This window comes from Perca flavescens, chromosome 23 (genome assembly GCF_004354835.1).
Source record: "Perca flavescens isolate YP-PL-M2 chromosome 23, PFLA_1.0, whole genome shotgun sequence".
NCBI classification, from domain to species: domain Eukaryota; kingdom Metazoa; phylum Chordata; class Actinopteri; order Perciformes; family Percidae; genus Perca; species Perca flavescens.
The window spans coordinates 16,938,018-16,957,232 of NC_041353.1; the positions used below are offsets into that span (position 1 = coordinate 16,938,018).

At 40.0% G+C, this 19,215-nt stretch overlaps 1 long non-coding RNA gene across 4 annotated transcripts in view; it reads left to right on the forward strand.

The window, feature by feature from the left end:
• Nucleotides 1-19,215, forward strand: part of LOC114550552 (uncharacterized) — a 113,352-nt gene that overhangs the window by 41,146 nt on the left and 52,991 nt on the right. For 2 of the 4 annotated variants that reach the window (XR_003691709.1, XR_003691711.1), the window contains 3 exons: nucleotides 7,654-7,674; nucleotides 7,977-8,144; nucleotides 11,254-11,392. This is a non-coding gene — a long non-coding RNA (uncharacterized LOC114550552). Of the gene's footprint in view, nucleotides 1-7,653; nucleotides 7,675-7,976; nucleotides 8,145-10,856; nucleotides 11,096-11,253; nucleotides 11,393-19,215 lie in introns of those variants that run through there. The other 2 variants (XR_003691712.1, XR_003691710.1) reach the window with 2 other exon arrangements.

Here is a 19,215-nt window from a genome sequence, read left to right on the forward strand (position 1 = left end):
AAAAAAACTTTGTTGTTAATTCTTCACATTCACACAGTTCAATGTAGTGAAATGTAAATCCTGCATTCAACCCGCCCTAAGGAGTAGGAGAAAAAACGGACATTGCGATATTTTTTTTCCCTGCGATATATGTTGCGATATTAAAAATAGACTGTCATTTTTACAAGATGACATCAATAGCTCTATTTGGAAATAATAAATCATTCTTGACTACTGCGGTGATTTTGTAGGGGAGTGCATCTACATAGAAAATTAAAAAGGAACTTTTCTAATGTGAACCATTCTTTATTGAACTTTACAAACACCAAAGCAAGTAAGCACTGTGACTACTCTTCTGAAGTGATTTTTGGAGAGGGAAATCAAGAAGAAATAAACTGGTTGACTGACATGACACCATTGCATTCATATAATACTATCAATCCAGGCTAAAGTCAATGATATTAATTATGTATGCATGTTGCTTCCTCTAAATTTCAGGTTGTGGTCGTGCTTGTTTGTTAGCTAAATTGATCAACCTTGATTGTGATTGGTAGTTCGCTGTGCATGCAGACCTGCACGCGCGCTAGCAACAAACTCTGTGTATACAAGAACAATTAAATCAGTGTAAATTACATTATATCAGACACAGACTTCTATTGTAGATTAGTGTTAACGTTTCCAGCGTTGCGGCTCCGAAATGTAACGTTAGTTGGGACAGACGCCTTGTTTCTTTAGGCTAACTATATAAGCTTTAGCCTTGGTGGTAGCAGCTTTCTGCGGTGAAAAATGGCCGGGAGATATCGTGATTACGTTGCATTAATCAGGTGATTTAGTTCGTCTTTGCAGCGAACATCAGCAGGTCATCAGCGTTAAACGGTGTCCGTGTATGTAATGTCTGTATCAACTTGTACCGGTCGCGCTGCCACGATGGTCCGTGTGTTGTCGTAGACACATGCAGCCTCTTTTCTGGAAATCCTTGCGTGTCCGTGCAACCGATACAAGTCTGGACAGCGGTCCGCTGTGTGTATGTATAAGGCCATCTCCACCGCATCCATCTGTGAGCTTGTCAGCTTTGTGTCTGCCTGGCTCAGAACGCCGTCCAGCAAAAAGCCACAAAGCTTAAAATGCTCTCAAAAGTTCCCAAAACTGTTCACTACCCATCGAAAAGCCTGTGCATCACTGTGTCTGCGGAAGCTGCTGCTTACGGTACTTTTCCTTACACGGGAGAGCCTCACTTCCCATAACAAACCCCGTCGGACTAACGTTACGTCACATACACACCTTGCCCACATGGCTACCTGTCTTAAAGGGGAAGGGTTGGCCGGTAACAATCATGTAAAAGCAAAAAAGGTTTTAGTGTCAACATCGCAACGTGTAGACGATGTGCACATTGCGATGTAGACGATGAAACGAAATATTGCGCAGCCCTAGTAGGAGCAGTGGACTGCTGTACATAGACCATGTGTAACCTGCTTCAGCCTGACATTGCCATGTTAAACCTGCCGAGACCTTTTGAATGATGCATTTTTTTCTGCATCTCTCAGTCGGTTTCCACGGTCACTGTGTACACAAGGTCATTTAGTGTCTGATCAATAGCTTGTATCGAGCCTACACTCCCCCACACCACCCCCTTGTTTCTGAAATGGCCGTTAAATCGATGGGAACAAATGAAATTAAGCTCCTGGGCGGCTCGGAGGAGCAAATGATCTTTCTGTGATTAATAACACACTGTAAACGCATCTGTGCTGGGCACATCACATCAGAGGGTATTTCCTTGCCTCGGCTTGTTTCCTCGGGGTAAGATTAAGAGAATAAAGCTGTGGTAATGGTGTTTATCTGGGGAAGCACCATTTGGTAGAACATTGAAACAAGAACAAATGGTTTTGTTTGCACAGATGTAAGTATGTTACTCTTAGAGACTAAATTAAAAAGGATTATGCGGAACGCAGAGTACCAAGAATCTCATCATTGAGGATAGAATCCACACACCTTGAAGATTTAAGGGCAAGATTTTGAGTATCGAAATGATACAATGTCATACGACTTTGAGCTTTGAGGTTGTAGGAGGTTTGTTAACAGATGTAAAATGGCTAGATCACTTCAAAATATATATCTCGCTTAAACTGATCTATAATACAAAATGTGATTTATATGTATTGGAATATGGCTGTCACTCATGTTGTAGACAGCTAATAATAAACAAAATCAAGTTATCTGGCTCACTGTGCATCCTACTTGATGTTATACCCCAAGCCAGAGCTGGCACTTTAAGGTGTTGTATTGTGATGTTAAGTCTGATACCAGAGCTCTGAGGCTCATCTCAAAATTGCGACAAGTTATGTCTTGACCACTGCGTTTTAGCTTGCTTTCCATGTGCGAACTTATGAAATTTGAAGCATTTTCCTGCTCCTTTTGTCGGTCATATAAATAAGGGATCGACCGATACTGTTTTTTGAAGGCCGATACCGATTATTAGTAGTTAATAAAACCGACAACCGATATTTGGAACTGATATGTATCTACAGTGAAAATTAAAATCTTTAAGTCAAAATTAAGATTTTGGAATGTTACAAACTCCAACACAAAACATTGTTAAAATGCTTTAAGCAATTATTTAATAAATTAACCAAAACATTCAACATAATAGACAATAAAGGATAGTCAGATAGTGTTAAGGGCGGGACATTAAGTCAGTGGTGAGTGAAAAAGAAGCAGAGGGACAGACACAGAGCTGTAGCCGAGCCAAAGTACCGCAGGTTTTAATGAATTAACTTTATTGGTTATCAGGCGAATAAAATGCCGATACAGATAATCTGCAAACTGCCAAAAAAACTGACCGATAATTGGTTTATCACTAATATAAATGACATTGTCAGCACAATAAGTTCACTGAGTCAAACCTGCTCTTTGTGGGTTTTATGCTGCCTTCCAGGCAACCCGTAACCCGTGTTTTCACTACCAGATCGTTGTACTCCCGGTTACAGTTTTTGACGTCACAACACATAAACCACAATGGCGACCCCTGTACAGACGCCGGTGATTAACGGTGAGAAATAGACATAAATAGGCAACGTAAAGTAATTCCGCACATTGTAATCAAAACAATACACATTCAATTGTGTACTACAACAGGTTATGTTAATTAAATGAAGCCCTAAATATGTCGCCGGCTAGAAATCGCTAGTATCAGCTAGCGCTAGCTAACGTCAATGTTAGGTAGCCGCTAGCTAACGCTAGTTAGAAGGGTTTGTGGTGACTTTGCCTGGAACGTCGTGAGTCGTGACTTGAAGTCGTAACTTACAGGCTAAAAATTGTGTCTGGAACGCAGCATTAGTAGCGGTCTTGAATAGCAACAGTGCTATAACTTGAAACAAATTCCATGAGAAGATTAGAACCAACTAACCTTCCCTAACCTGTCTGTGGCACTCAAGTCTCAAGTCCATGCATTTCTACTGAAGATGTACATTTTTGAAACTAGGTCACAGATATATAGTTTCATATTTAAAGGCTAAGTAATTTCCTATGAGCAAACATAGGAATAGGAGTAAACACTACATTTGTTGTGTAGGTCTGTCTCAGTTACTTCATTACACTCCCAGTAACGTACTTTTTTTTTTCTTGCAAGCGTGTTCAGTAGCCTGACCAGACCGATATTCCTGCAAAGTCAGCAATGGAGGTTTATGGCACAGAGGAATAAGCTATATCAGGCTTTAGATGCTCAGACAATACTATTTGTTATTCGTTTAGGTCTATAGGATTAAGACAGCAAGAAAAATATAAAATGCCACCAGCCTTTAACTTTTAGAATGTAACTATATGTTGCTATTGATAATACTTTTTTTAATTCTTTCTAGTTCTTCCTTCGCACAACTTCCCCAGGCCCAGTGCATGCAGTGTCCTCAGCAGTTGGCACACAATAATAATACATCTTTGATGCTAAAGCCTGTTTTTGCCAACCATGAGAATTCCCTGCCAAGGCTGAATCAGGCTAATCAAGCTATGTTGAATTGCTTTTTAGGAAATTTGCCTTGGCCGTGATTTGCGGGTTGTTGTTTTTTTTTTTACCATCATAAACCATTCCCTTCTGCGCTTTCGATATAGTGCTTAGGAAACAAGAACTGAACAAGGCATTAGTTGTCCTGTCTTTCTCTGTGGTGGAAGATGTGGAATGGGGTGGGGGGGGGTTGTCCATAAAGCTCACTTATGGGCCGACAAGGCAGGTTTGAAAAGGCCTTGGTTGAAAGAAGTGCAGGAAGAGCAAAAACAAAAAAGTCTGACGTGCAGAAGGCAACAGCAGTGAGTCTAGCATTTACATCCACTTATATGGATGCATACTTAGCTGTGATATGTCAACACGTGGGATGAAATGAAGAGCTTTGCACTACCCTCTGATGAATGTGGCCATTTCTAAAAGCTCACACAGCAAAAAAGGGGCAAGAGTCGGGCATGCGGGGTAAGGTGAGATGCCTTGGTACGGATGCAGCCTCTACATGAACCGTAAACCTTCACTACTCAATCTGTATAGCTCATACACTAAATGTCTTTCTCTTCCTGTCTTTTTAAATGTCATCGTCATTATCACTTCATTTAACCAGACTGGTATATTCACAAGCAGTTGATGCTGCCGCTGGTTGCCAAGAGAGATGGCAGGGCCCTGTGGGTTGGGTCCCGTGAGGGAGCAGCGAGCGGTGAGCCGCTGCGCTACTGTGGACGAACCACCACCACCCGACGTGTGATGTTTTTCCTATGGACATGCTGTAGATCCTCTCTCTTTCTGTCGCTGCACAGATGGGTGGTACTCTAATATTCATAAGGGCTTCACTAACTTTGATCTGGCTTTGCATTTGCAGCATGCGTCAGATCGAGATGGCGAGAGAGTGGATGGGAAGGGAAAGAGCGGGTGAGGTGAAAGCGGAGTGGGATGTTGTCCTACTGGCCTAACTCCTCCCTGTGCCCTTTTTTCTTTCCTCCTCGGGTTCCTCCAGGCCCTGTGCACTTTCTATTATGCATGAGTGGCATAAGCAGTACAGTGGATCTGCTGTGGCCACAGACATCCCCACAGCTGTGCTCCCCACAGTTACTGTTGCTATAGAAGTTTTCCAATGATTCCAATGATATGGTGGCAGATTTACCACTCAAAATGCATGCTAAATCTTGAAACAATGGGTCTTTGATTTCAGACAGAGGTAGACAAAAGCAAGCTTCTCGTTTTTGGTCGTGATCTTCGATTGTCCAGGCTGAAATGACAGCCCTGATAGTTGACCAAAATTATAGATAGTTAATGGCTTGCAGATACAGTAAACCCACTTTATACATTATTAGTAGTTTTTCCCAAAACTTGCATATTTTTGGGTATGGGGCACTTGAATAGAACTGAGCTATTGCTATTACTGTCATTAGTAACACCTGTGCTTTTCCTACTACAGTATGACAATAGGAAAGGCCCAATCAGTTTAAAGCTTGACAAGCTCGCTATGTCTAATTTGTGAAGCTATGATTGGACAGTATTTGTTTTGGAAAGATATAATGAATGGTTAATTGATGTCAAGAGAGCATGCAAAAAGGAAGCCTTGCTATCAAAAGCCCAAAGGTATCATTTATTGTGTTTTAACTTAATCGCATGCTTATAATAAAGCTTTAACCGTTTAAGTATTGTTTCTGCCCTCAAAGAATGTCCGAGGATAGGACTCACTGCCCTGATCGTTTACAGTATACGGTATTCTGTGCGTTTGCCTACCTGTGCTGTGGTGGGGCCCGAATAGAGAAATGGCTTTCTTCTCTGCTCCGAGCCCAAGTCCATCTGTTAAGGTGTGTTCATCATTCATAGTGACCCAGGTTAAGTGTCCTGAGAATTATATTTAAGGCTGCGGGTCCCAGTTGGCAATTAAGTACAATTCATTACAGCAGACACACAGGCCCTACAGGGGAACATGCAAGAGCCGTGGCAAAACACTGTAGCAAGCAGGGGAGAGAGACGCCGATCTGGCAGAGGAGGGAGCGGAGAGTGTGAGATTAATGGAAAACAGGATGGATATGTGTAGGAGGGAATCAATGTGAGAAAAGAGGCAGATTGTTTGTGTAGAAGAGGTGTGTATCGAGGAGAGGAAGAGTATTAAAATAAAGATAAACAAGATTGTTGGTAGGCCGAGTTGATTTAGAAGAAAGATTGGGGCTGTGTTTACCAGTGATAGCGTGGCTGGAGCCTTACCTGCTGATGTGGTCTGCCAGTATTGGCCTTCCTCTCAGAGAGAATTTCATGCCTTTCATTTGTTACATTTTGATGTTGAGAGTGTAAGATGTTCGGGTGTTTTCTTGCCCTGCAATACTGATACTTTTTTTGAATGAGCGACCCCCAGCTGGTAAGGGTGGAGTGTTCAAAGAGCTTTTTTTGTTTACCACATGAAACATACCTAAAGCACTTGAACTAACTGAATTACTCTTTTAGATTGCCCTTTGGTGCTGCGGTGTAAACTTTGTGTTTCATGTTTTTAAACTTCTAATCGGACTTCTACTCTGTGGCCGCATCATGTAACGCAATTGTATAGGTTCTACGTTTTCTGTATCTGCTGACGTAAAGTCACACAGCCAGATTTGCTAAGCACTTTTAATCTAATTTGTCACCTATTCTGAGTGTGGCGCTGTGCGTGTTGTTTCTCAGTCAGGCGCAGCAGCCTAGAAGCGCACTTCCTGCCATCTGAGGTGCACTTTGCATGTTCAGTGGTTGGAAGATTAATGCAAATCCACTCATATTTGTTTCAGTCCAAATCATCACTGCTGTAGCCATATTTACTTGTTTTGTATTTGAACATAAAATCAAAAGAACAGGGCGGCCTCTAGCTCCCCCAGTAAGCGCTTTCGCCCCGTGTTGGCCGAGTCCTGCAGCGGCGCAGGGTTCGAATCCGACCTGCTGCCCTTTGCTGCGTGTCATTCCCCATCTCTCTCCTCCTTTCATATCCATCCACTGTCTAATAAAGGGGAAAAGCCCCCCCAAATAATCAAAAGAGCTTGTTTTCTGCTTAGTGGGCACAGATTTGTAAAGTTTAAATCCCAACTTAATTTTTCAAGGATCTTGTTGCAGTTTGAAATCTAACTCTTCATTTTAAAAGTTTCCACATCTGTTAGAATGCGCACTTGTGCTTAAATAAAAAAAACAAAAAACACTTAAGGTTTACAAAACAGTCTCTTCTGTTTGCGACAGTAGCTGTATTGAATATTTACAGCTGATGTCAAACTTGGTATTGCCATCCAAGGTACTATTAGAGTTGGCCTTGAAGGCACCCAGGGCCCTTGAGTCCTCACACGCACCATTCCCAATTCAGGCCATAATGCGAATGGCCCCGCCGGTGTGAGGAGCTATTCATTTTACTCAGAATGAAATTGATATAATCGAGCTCCCTCTTGGAAGCAGAATTGCATTGTACGTGGAGCGCCTTATTGCATCAATTCTGCCCAAAAGTAAACAAAACATTAAAATGAAAAATCTTAATTCAATACAAGCCTTGTTCGTCTATTCATTTCAAAAACGTTTTCTGAATTATTTGAACGCTCCATTGATCTCATTGTAAACAGGCTTTAGTGTATTCATTGAGCCTTCTTTGTGATAAAAAAAGATTTTTATTTTTTTCAGAAGTGTTCTTGTAAAACTTACTTACTGAGCCTCCCTCTTCTTTACAGATTCTTCAAAGGCCCATTTAAGTGAGTATGAAAAGGAAATGTACCACTGCATGCATTATTCTGACACAAAATCGTATATCTAACCATACAGTTCATAAATACTGCACTGTTCATGAATGGCAGGCTTTAAATACCCGTTATGCAAACCTGCCACCCCTTCAATCTCCCCCTTCCTCCTTTTATTCTTCCTCTGCCTCACCTTGCTTCCGGCTTCTCCTTGCCATAATTATTCATTCATTTGGCTTTCTCATTGCATGCACATTGGCTAAGAGGTGCTGTAATCAGTTTTCTGATGGAAGGCATTTTTCCCTGTAATCCAACAGAGTGTATGCCAGGCCTCACTCTGGGTCTTTTCATATGGGAGCAGAAGAGGCTGTGCCTCTGGAGGCTTAGCATTCTTAATCTGAATGGCTTTTTGCATTTCCTGCCATCACTGTCAACACCGCATGCCCTCTCTATAAAGTGCCACACAAAGCAGACACTGTTTTGAGGTGGGTTCCAAAGCTTTTTTTTTAAAAAACAAATGTTTTTACCTGAGGCGCAGGTATTAATGCCCAATAGGTTTTCTGATCAAAGTGTACTGCTGATATTGTGACATAGCCATAATAATGGATTTTTCCTCTTGTTAAGTAATAATTTAGCTAACAAGGCTAAGAGTCCACGGCCACGCTCGCAGCTCTGTAAAGGCACAGTCATACAAGCACAAAATGAACACTGGCAATTATCCGCCTAACGTTCTATATGAGCGAAGAGGTGAATAAAACATTTGCCTAAAGGATTTAGCATCCAAAATAAGGCTGGACGATTAATCGAAAATATATCAACATCGAAATTCAGAAGCTGTTATCGACATAATTTCCCATAACGACAATTTCAAAAATGTATTTCTACTGATAGGCCTAGTTTCTGACAATGTGTCATTTTGATGTGCAAAAATATCATTTATTCATGCATGACGGCGATTTAACCCATTTAGGCCTAAAACGCCTGCTAAAAAAGTAACCCCCTCCCAAAACCTAAGGGTTTCCAAAAATCCCAAATCCAAAATTTGTCAAAGCCTACTAAAATCTTAATTTCTCAGGCTCTATAGCAGATAAAAACATGTAATAAAAAGCATTTGAGAGCTTACTTCTTTGGCTTTCAACTTGACTGACTTGATAATCTTCAAATGCATTTGAAAAAAAAATCTATAAACAACAAAAATATCAAGAATATTTTGAAAATCAGTACAGATCCTTTTTTATTTCATTATTTCATACTTTTGAGGTACCAAAGTGACAAGTGAACATCACTGATAAATAGTTATAGAAAAAAACCCAAAACAAAACAGAGGGTTACTTCTTCTTTACATAACAATTACATATTAATTTATGTTAATTTTGTTTCTTGTATTATTTGGATCGAACTTTGGATAAAAGCATCTAAGAAATCATAACAAAATCCCTATGCATCTCTGTCACTCACCCCAAGAATATTTCAGCCAATCACAGTACATATAATTGGCCATGTGCCTTGAAAAAGATGACACCGCTCAAAATGACGCAGATGCGTGATCAGGTCTTAAAGGTAAACACACAGATGCGTGATCAGGTCTTAAAGGTAAACACACACAGATGCGTGATCAAGTCTGAATGGGTTAAACCTCATTCACTTCAATAAAGATAACTATACATGCTATTCTTGTCATGAGCATCAAGGCGTGGCGGTGCTGCGTTGAAAATTCAACAAATTCAATGTTTAGTAAATGTTAACTCAAAGATTCGTAGAAAAAACATAGTGGGGGGGTGCAGTTTTCAGGACTGGTCCAGATCCCTGCAGGGACCTCGGACAAAAAAATTCAGCCACTTACACCACTAGGTGGCACTATAACGCGTTTGGCCTTATAACTCCCAAACCGTACATCACATATTTAAAAATACACATACAAGTACAAAAAGTGTATATCTCATGAACGGCTCATCTGATTTTTACGAAATTTTTAGTGTACCATCTCGGCCCGCTCCTGACGCCACGCCTACAGTGGGGTACTGATTTGTCAAAGCGGGCGTGGCCTATGGGACCCAGGTTTGGATTCACCACTTACACTAATGTGAGCAACTTAAAATTTACAGTGTAGATGTACAATGGTTCATGGACCTTACCTAACAAGAAATACACACATGAACCACTAGATGGCGCTATAATCACGTAAAACGTGTTTTTGCCTATAACTCCCACAGTCTACATCGCAGATTAGAAACCCTTATATCCACGTGTTCCTTGAATGCATCTGAGTCTGATGATATAGTCCACGGCCATTTGCGCAAAGAAGTTTTTTTTCGCAATATCGCGCAATGAGCAAAACAAACTTTTTCTATCTCCTCCTAGGCCGTGCGAGCTATTGGCATGAATCTTGGTAGGTAGCATCTCCATACAGACCTGACCTAAAGTTATCAAAAGAATTTTGCTACGTTACACCATTCGCAATTTAATAGCAAACTAATTTTCGTAGCTAGCCACAAAACACGAACGTTAGCATATCTCAGCCAAATACCAAAACTTGGTATTGTTGTTCGAATTCCCACAGCCTCCCTACCAAATTTGGTGAAAATCGGCCGTTAGTGGGCGCTATAATGAACGTAGAGGCCGAGGCGGACGCTACGCGCCCGGTATGAATGGACAGATTAGACAACATGGCCGCCGAAATAAATAATAGCTGCGCTATGCGACTATACACGACGCTTATGCGCCCGGTGTATTTTCACTGTAACCCTTAACACAACCTAGCAAAGTATAAATACACCAGCACTTTTTGCACATAGCACTATAATCCTTACAGTCACTTTTTAAGAGGTAGTATTGTCTGTACACTCATGTGTCCTTCCTTCATGTCCTAAGATGTCTTATGTTGATCTTATATAGAGTTTATGTTGATTTCATGTCAATTTTGAATGGTTTTTCTGTGACATGTTTGTATTGTGAAGCAACAAAATTGTAGCATTATGCCCAAGACACATTTCCCAATGGGGACAATAAAGTATATTCTATTCTATTCTATTCTATATACACTTCTTATTTGTTTAAGTTATGAGTGTTATTCCTCAACTTTTACTGGATCTCTCCTGTCATGTCCGGCCCTGCCTTCAATGTTATGCTTTTCTTAGTTCTAGTTCTGTTAATATTTCCTGTTTTATTTTGAAATGCTCACCTTGTCTCTCTTTCAGATAGCGTCACTTCCTGCCCCTCTGTGATTGCCTGCCCTGTTTCACCTGTCCCTCATTACCCTTCCTTCCCTATGTATTTAGTCTTTGTGCCAGTTTGTCTACTTACTAGTCCACATCTTGGAGACTGGCATTACTGATAGCATGCATGACTGTTCAATCATTAATATAGCTTTCCTGCCATGTACTTATTTGCAGAAGGCTGAGGTAGCAGAGGAAACATGGCTAACAGGCGTCTGTTTTTCCTTTTTTTTCTTTTTTTTTTATATTATATGGAAATAAAGTACCTAGTACAACATTAATGATGCCTCAAACTGTCAGAAATGCCCTATGTTTTGGCGCACCGTTTTGTGTGGATAGCTATTAGTCCGTGTTGTTGATGCTGCAGTTCTGAATTCAGCTCTCCAGGCTCTCCAGGCTCTACCTGCCTGCTCCTGCTGCTGTCACACATCACTTCAGGAAACTGATGAACTGTACCAACCTCAGATTAACCTCCCACCCCGTCTTTCTTTTTCTGCAAGCCCAGACCATCACTGGAGGTGAGTCATGCACTTGGCACTTGGGAACTACTGCGTGCACACACACACACACGCGTACACACACACACACACACACAAACACAAACAATGATGTAAAGTTGCTCATTGACAGGGTTATTGAGAGATTTAAAATCCTCCTGCTCTCCACTGTCAGACGGGCCCTGCTAAGTCTGAAGTTTAACAGACAGTCTGAGCTCTTGGTGCAGTAAGGAGAATATTTTAGGACATTCAAGTGCACGCACTCCTAATTCTCTCCAATATAAATACAATTTGAAGTTCTTATCCTGGAAACCCATTCACTAATATGAAAAAAAAAAGAACAAGAGCTTTCACAAGAAGACATGTTTGATTTTTTTCATTTAAAAACATTGTGGTCTTCAGTGTCTTGCTTAAGGACACTTCAGCAGGGCACATGCTTGCTTACATTGGAGCCTCAACCTAGGTATTTAAAGGCACCTTTTGCAATATTGGCAAAATCTGCGTTTGGCACAGAAGATCTGGAAAGACTGCAGGGTACGACGGTGTGATAATACACCTACCAATATGTTTTACTCAAGTAAATCTAATTGAGTAAAAGAGATATTTTTAAGATTGTGATCACTACCCTCTTCTCCTTTTGAGAGTAAAGATCAGTGAAGAATCGGTGTTGGAAGAAATGCATTCTGTGGTTTGTGTGTTAGCGTATCATTAACTGTTTTCCCTGAGGGGATAAACAAAATATCACATTCGTATTACTACATGCATAGCATTCAGATGAATTTATTCATTATTTGCTTCTTTATTCTCTATATTTTTGGCCTCATTAAATCCTAATGCAGCCCTAGTTTATGATATCCTTGTTTAAATCATTATTCAAGGAAGCTTATGTACTTCTTTGTGCTGACGAATAACAGGCACTGTGTCTACTGAGGCTTAAACTGCAGCAATCCTTTATCCTCCTATTTTCTATTTTTGCGACATCAGTTTCTAAGGGTTATTTAGCCAAGAGAGGCAGGAAAAACGGCAATTGTTCACGCCAATTGTTAAGGCACTTTAGTGAGGTGAATCAGAATTGGATTATCAACTCAAGACCTTTGCTTCCTTTGGTATTGTTTGTGGATTAGATACCTGTAGAGTCACAGTAGGTAGGTCTTCCACTACATTCATAATACTAGTGCAGTCTCAGTTCAAAACACCTGAGGAAGGAAGAAATTGTGGGCCGAAACATTATGTGCCTTATTTGCACTATTAAAGCATTTTTCCGGAGCACTAAGCTGCTGTGCGGACTTGACCTTCTTTGAACATTCAGGTTTTTGTCCTGCACCGCCATCTACATGGATGTGCACAACATTGTCTTTTTTTTAAAACATGCCTGTTCGGAACGGCCCTGTGGTATTGCTGCTTGCAGCTTTCTCGGGAACTGCCCATCTCTTCAACTTTACACTCACACTGCGCTTCCTCGGGTCCCGAGCAATAAACCTGCCACGATTTAGTCGCATCACGTACCCAAGTTGCAGCTACTCGCGGTCAAAACACCGGTGGAATGCACTGGTTCACAGGGAAACAAAACCCAGGAGCAGACTTTACCATTAGGCAAGGTAGGCAACTTCCTGAGGGCCCGAGGTAAAATGGCCCCAAACAGTTATAGATTTATTATGCTCTTCAGATACCAAAATGATTGAATATATTGCTATCCTTAATCAATGTAGCCCGAAATGACTTACTTTTTGTACTTTTTTCGTTAGCTTTTTGGGTGAGAGTTAAATAAGAAGATGGATACCACTCTCATGTGTGTATGGTAAATGTGAAGCTACAGACAGCAGCCAGTTGGCTTAGCACAAATACTGCAAACAGGGAACCTGCTACAGTAGTCTGGCTCTGTCCACAGGTAACAGAATCCACCTACCAACACCTTTTTGAAGCTCACTAATTAACACATTACATCGCATTTGTTAAATCTGCACAAAAGCTTGTTAAAAGGACACGTTGGGGCTTTACACGCGGTTATGTGCGTGTGTGAGCATTGTGAGCTAAGCTAACCGGCTGCTGGCCGTACCTTCATATTTATAACGGACAGATATGAAAGTGATGTTGGTCTTCTCATCTAACTCTTGGCAAGAAAGCCAAAAAAATATTTTCTATTTCCCAAAATGTCAAATTATTGCTTCAGGCAAGCGACCTAGTAATTTAGCCGAACATCAGCCACCGTTCTAATTTCTGGGTTGTAACAAGGGTGCGAATTTTGTCAGCTGCTCTTGTTTGCGTCGACTGCACTTGCCCTACTATGTTTTCATATGGCGACACCCAGTGTAGTATGTACAGAAGTGTGTCTTCGTCCGCTGTGTGTCCATTTTAGAATGTGTCAGAGCTCATACTGTAGACGACCTCAGTGACAGGAAATGGACCAAAAGCAGAAACCAACAAATGTGTCTTCTAGCACGCCACAGTTTGTTCCCTTCCTGTGTAAGTCTGGTAAAATCATTCCAATGTTTATCTAAGACCTCTAAAGTCAGCACGATGCACAATGAGAACTATATGGTTAAGGTTGGTTAATAATAGGCCTGAACGATTTTGGGAAAAAAAAACAACTTTATTGCGATTTTCCTGCCAGATATTGCGATTGGATTTGCAACAATCTGTGATATGTAAAATTAATCCAGCATTTATCTTATGAAAAAACAGTAAATATAATAAGGAAAAGAGGAATACAAAATGTTAAATCAAATGTTACATCAAATATTTGTCTAAATATTTCACATTTGATTAATCGCGGTCTTTCAAATCGCGATTTTGATTTGAAAACGATGAATCGTTCAGCCCTAGTTAATAACTAGCTAACATTAGCCTCAAGACTGTTAAAAAACAAACAAAAAAAAAACACTAAATGTAGTAGCTTGAATGACAACTTCCCAATTTCCCCAAGCTCGCTTTAAATGGTATACCAAAAGCAATATAGTTCTAACCATTAAAACTGCATGATCATTACAGCTGCTTTGTATTTGAAAATCTCAGTCCCTATTAACTTGTATTAAATCAAATGGAAAATGAATGAGCAAAGGCCAAATGCATATAGAACTAAGTCCAATCCGACCAGTAAAACTGTAAGAGGGATTCTGTTTTATGGCTTTGTATGAAATATTCTCTTTATTCACTTTACTTTTCAAGAGTCCATCTGAACCTTGAATCTGCTCCTTTGTAGTGTTTCAATAGTTACAAGACGACACATCTGCCATGTTAATGATAGGATAGACCCTCTTTTTTTACTGTCACGCTCAGAGATGAGTAGATAACCTTCACACAACAACGGTGATTCTGAGCTTCAAAGCTACATGCTGAGTGTTGCGGAGTGGTTTTTACACACAAGGCAGGTATTTTCAGGCTCCAAGTTACCTATTGTGGATTTACATTTCATTTGTTGATGCTGCCATTTGACCTCATAATAATAATTCAGGTAAATGCTAGGAAAAGGAGAAAAAAAAACATTCCTTAAGGACATCCAGCAGTAGTTAATCAGAGCAGACATGCAATAAGCCAGGACATGAAATGAGATTAAAGCAACTTTATAATTGTCCCCCGCAATGAAATCAGGAGAGAGAGTATGGATCGACCCCGGTTCGTCCATCCAAATGTCACGCGCAATATCTGGGATGCCAGTGATTGGATTTTAATAATGCTCGGATGGGAAGGGTGATGACTGTCATTGCTTCGTTGTGGCATTTTACAAATTACGCTGATTAGCAGTGGGACAGTACAACGATTACATGATGTTCATCATGCACAATATCTTGGATGGTGTTGGACACTTTGTCACAACAGGCAAAGGGAGTTAGTATACAAGTAGTATATTGATCAGTATATCGCAATCATTAATAAGCAATATACTCTAGGGCTGCACGATATTAGGAAAATATCTAATTGCTATTATTTTGACCGATATATAGATTTGATTCATGATATTGGAGGGAATGATAATTTTTGTATCATTCACATTTTCATTGAAAAAAAAAAATATATATATATATATATAAAGATTGAGATTTTCTTTACTTTGTGGGATATGATCTGTAGGCCGAGATGTCTCTGCATCGCCGCAATACTTTATTTTAGAATGGTTTGACACATATTTTGCCTTTAACAAATATTGCAGCCCCCTTGTGATTTGGATATTGCGCTAGTTCATATTGCGATTTCGATAAAATTGAGATTAATTGTGCAGCACTAATATACTCTATGAATCATATAAACAAATTTCTCGATTATGGAAAAAAGTCAATCACAATTAATTTGGTCAAAATTGAAATCACGATTTAACACCATCACTCATTGACTTTTGGAAAGACGTTGGAATTATTGAACTTAAAATACAGTGAAACCGGTTAAGCAAATCAACAGTGAAAACACCTTGAACTGTGAAATTGAACTTTTTGAATTTTTGACAAATCAAGAGTTTACTTGCAAAATAATCAATTTTCTTGGTTACATTGTTTTTGTGATTTTTAGCAGCCATAAATTGAAACTGTGATCAAAATTTGATTAATTGCACAGCCCTACAAACTGTACTACATAACATATAAAACCGATGATGTATCAAAAGTGTAATATATGTAACATACAATCTATAGGAAACTATTTTGAGTCGTACACATGAAATCTTCAAATCAAGTTTATTTATAAAGCACATTCAATAATAACCCGAGTTGACCAAAGTGCTGTACAATGAATTAGCAACAATAACATACCGTGGTAACCGCATAAAAGCAGTAGAGATGACATACAGTAACAATACCATCCCAGGTACTGATAAGTAAGGAACAGATGGGACAATATACAACACAAGTCACGAGACGTAAAGCCTCAAGGATACTCCAAGGCCTGAGGAAACTTGTGGGTCTTAAGTTTGGCCTTAAACGTGTCTACAGCAGACACGTTTGAAAACGGTAAACTGTTCCGAAGCTTTGGGGCGGCTGCTACGAATGCACAATCACCTATACACCTTAGCCTCGAACGAGGGACAGCCAGGAGCTGCTGGTCCGAGGAACTGAGAGATCTGGGGTTGGAAATGTGGGCAGAGGGGCTCAGTGATGTACTGGGGGCACCATGCTGTCTGACGCTTTATAAACAAACGATATAACCGTAAAACTCAGTCCTATACTCGACCGATAGCCAATGCAGGGACGCCAGTACAGGTGTGATGCTGTCTCTCTTCCTGGTACCAGTTAGTAGTCTAGCAGCAGCATTCTGATATGAACAAACCAGTGTTTATTTATCTATATAATATAACAAATGTACAGACTAATGAATAACTATACACATATATCAACCAGAATGAGGAAAACATTACATACACATTTCATCAAAACAAATGAGACGTGCATCACAAAGTATAATAAACAATGAACATATTAAATGTGTGAACACGATAGCAATTTAGCAAGCAGACGTGTGGGAACATTACACCTTGTACATGCATCACACAATGTAAAAGTGACGAACCAAACAAATGATCAGACATTACATCAAACTAACAGCCCTCAGCTGTTTTTAGCTCCGTTATTTAGTTTTCCAGTCCACACACAGACTGTATGGTCAAGCCTTTTATCAACCCTCGCATGTAAAACCACAGGCAGCCGTTTCCAGAGTTCCTGGTGACACAAGTCAAGAATCTAGTAAACGAAAGGCAGTGTTATTTCTTTTCTCAGGGGTTGGCAAAGACTGATCCACAACTTAAAGGTGCTCCAAGCGATGTTGGGTGACGTTACTTCTTGTTGACGTTCAAAGTATTTTCAAACAAAACGAAGACTAGCTCGCTCCTCCCTCCTCCTCATCCCGTTCCCTCCCTGCTGTTTTTCAGTAAACTAACTGCACACTTTGCGCAACAAAGTTGTCAAAATTGCTTAAAATACAATACACATATTGAACAAACAAGCAAAGCATTGAATGACACGAGTAAACACACTAAAAGTATGTTTCTGTCCACCTATTTAATGCACATTTTTAATTTGCACAAAAAACCTGAGTAGAAAAGCTAAAAGAAAAAAAGAGAGAAAAAAGCCCAATAGTAACAGACTCATATATCTCATATATAAAAATAAAAAAAATATCCAAAGGTTTGGACACACCTTCTCATTCAATGTGTTTCTTTATTTTCATGACTATTTACATTGTAGATTCTCACTAAAGGCATCAAAACTATGAATGAACACACATGGAATTATGTACTTAACAGAAAAGTGTGAAATAACTGAAAACATGTCTTAGATATTTTAGATTCCTCAAAGTCAAACTTCCCGAAAACATCCCTTTTGCTTTTTTTCTTGATAACTCTGCAAACCCTTGGTGTTCTCTCAATGAGCTTCATGAGGTAGTCACCTGAAATGGTTTTCACTTCACAGGTGTGCTTTGTCAGGGTTAATTAGTGGAATTTGTTCCCTTATTAATAAAAAGACCATTATTGATAACTCTGCCTTTTACTGCAAACTTGCGACTAGTTAACTTTCTAAAGCAGGCGCAATCCCTTGTTTGCCAAGGATTGGGGTCCGGACTCAACATTAACACACTGACAACATTGTATTCAGAATATCATTTTTTTTTTATAGGATTTTTTAATACGTGATTGTGTAAAGGTGTTCACGAGATACCAACCTTTTTTGGGATTATTTTCAAAAAGAAATTGTGAATTTCTCTTATTTTTGTGTCTTCACTGTTTTTATGGCGACAGACGCTTTGTTGTGGGGTCAGAGGAGGGGAAGGGGGACCTGTGTGTGTGTGTGTGTGTGCGAGTGTGAGTGAGCAACAGAGACTGAGGAGCAGCACTGGTTGAAGCCTGAAAATATTAAACAAATTAAGAAATGCAGTTCTGAATGAATCTGGTTCGCTGCATGTTTTAAATAGGGTTAAAAAAAAAAAAAAAACTAAACGCAATATGTGGCGGCCCCTTGATGTTGACTTGTATTCAGAATATTTTTTTTTTTTATAGGATTTTTTAATACATTGTGTAAAGGTGTTCCGCCAACAAATTAGTCTTTCTCTCGTTTTTATGGCGGCGCTGTGTGCACGGAGGGAGGGCTGTGGTGTGTGTGTGCAGAAACACTGGAGAGCAGTACTGTGGATCCATAGCACAGCCGTCAGTGATAGTGTTTCCGTGGTGGATGGTGTGGGCCCATCAGTGTTCATGTACATGTTATCCGTAAAATAAAATAGCGTGTCACAGATTGGCTGTCGGCAGAATGGAAAACATGATCTAATCTAATCATATTGGTTTGCCTCCCCCTGAACATAAAAGATGGCTTTATAGCTATAGCGCGCTATAACAGTTATGGTACATGGGGATATTTTTCTGGCATGTTTTCACTGACATGCTGCAGAAATATGCAACGGTGTTCATCCATTTTATTGTTATTCCTGCCACTGTATTTATACCAGTGCCCTACACAGAAAACATGGTTGTCTTAACACAAAAATAACATGGATATGGTAGTTGTTGGAATTATGTGGCAACCTTTCTATTCCAATAGGTTTTACATTTGGGTTTATAATTTATATATTTGCGATCCTAGCCCACACACCCTACTGTGTTTTAACTACGAATGTGTGATTCACTTTGTAAATGTAAGGTGGGTAAATCCTGTTCTGTCTGCCAGTTTAAGAGTGGAAAAACCAGCACGTTTGGGGTAGTTTTTCGTCGGGCTAAGCTTGTGATCCATTTGACAGCGGCGAAGTAAACTCATGTATTTGGAAACCCCCGTGAGACCTGTGCAACCAAGGCAGGATCAAAGATCTGGAGTGGATTTTGATGTTGTGAAGCGTCTGCAGAGATTCCTGTCGTCAGCATCGTGCGCAGTCAC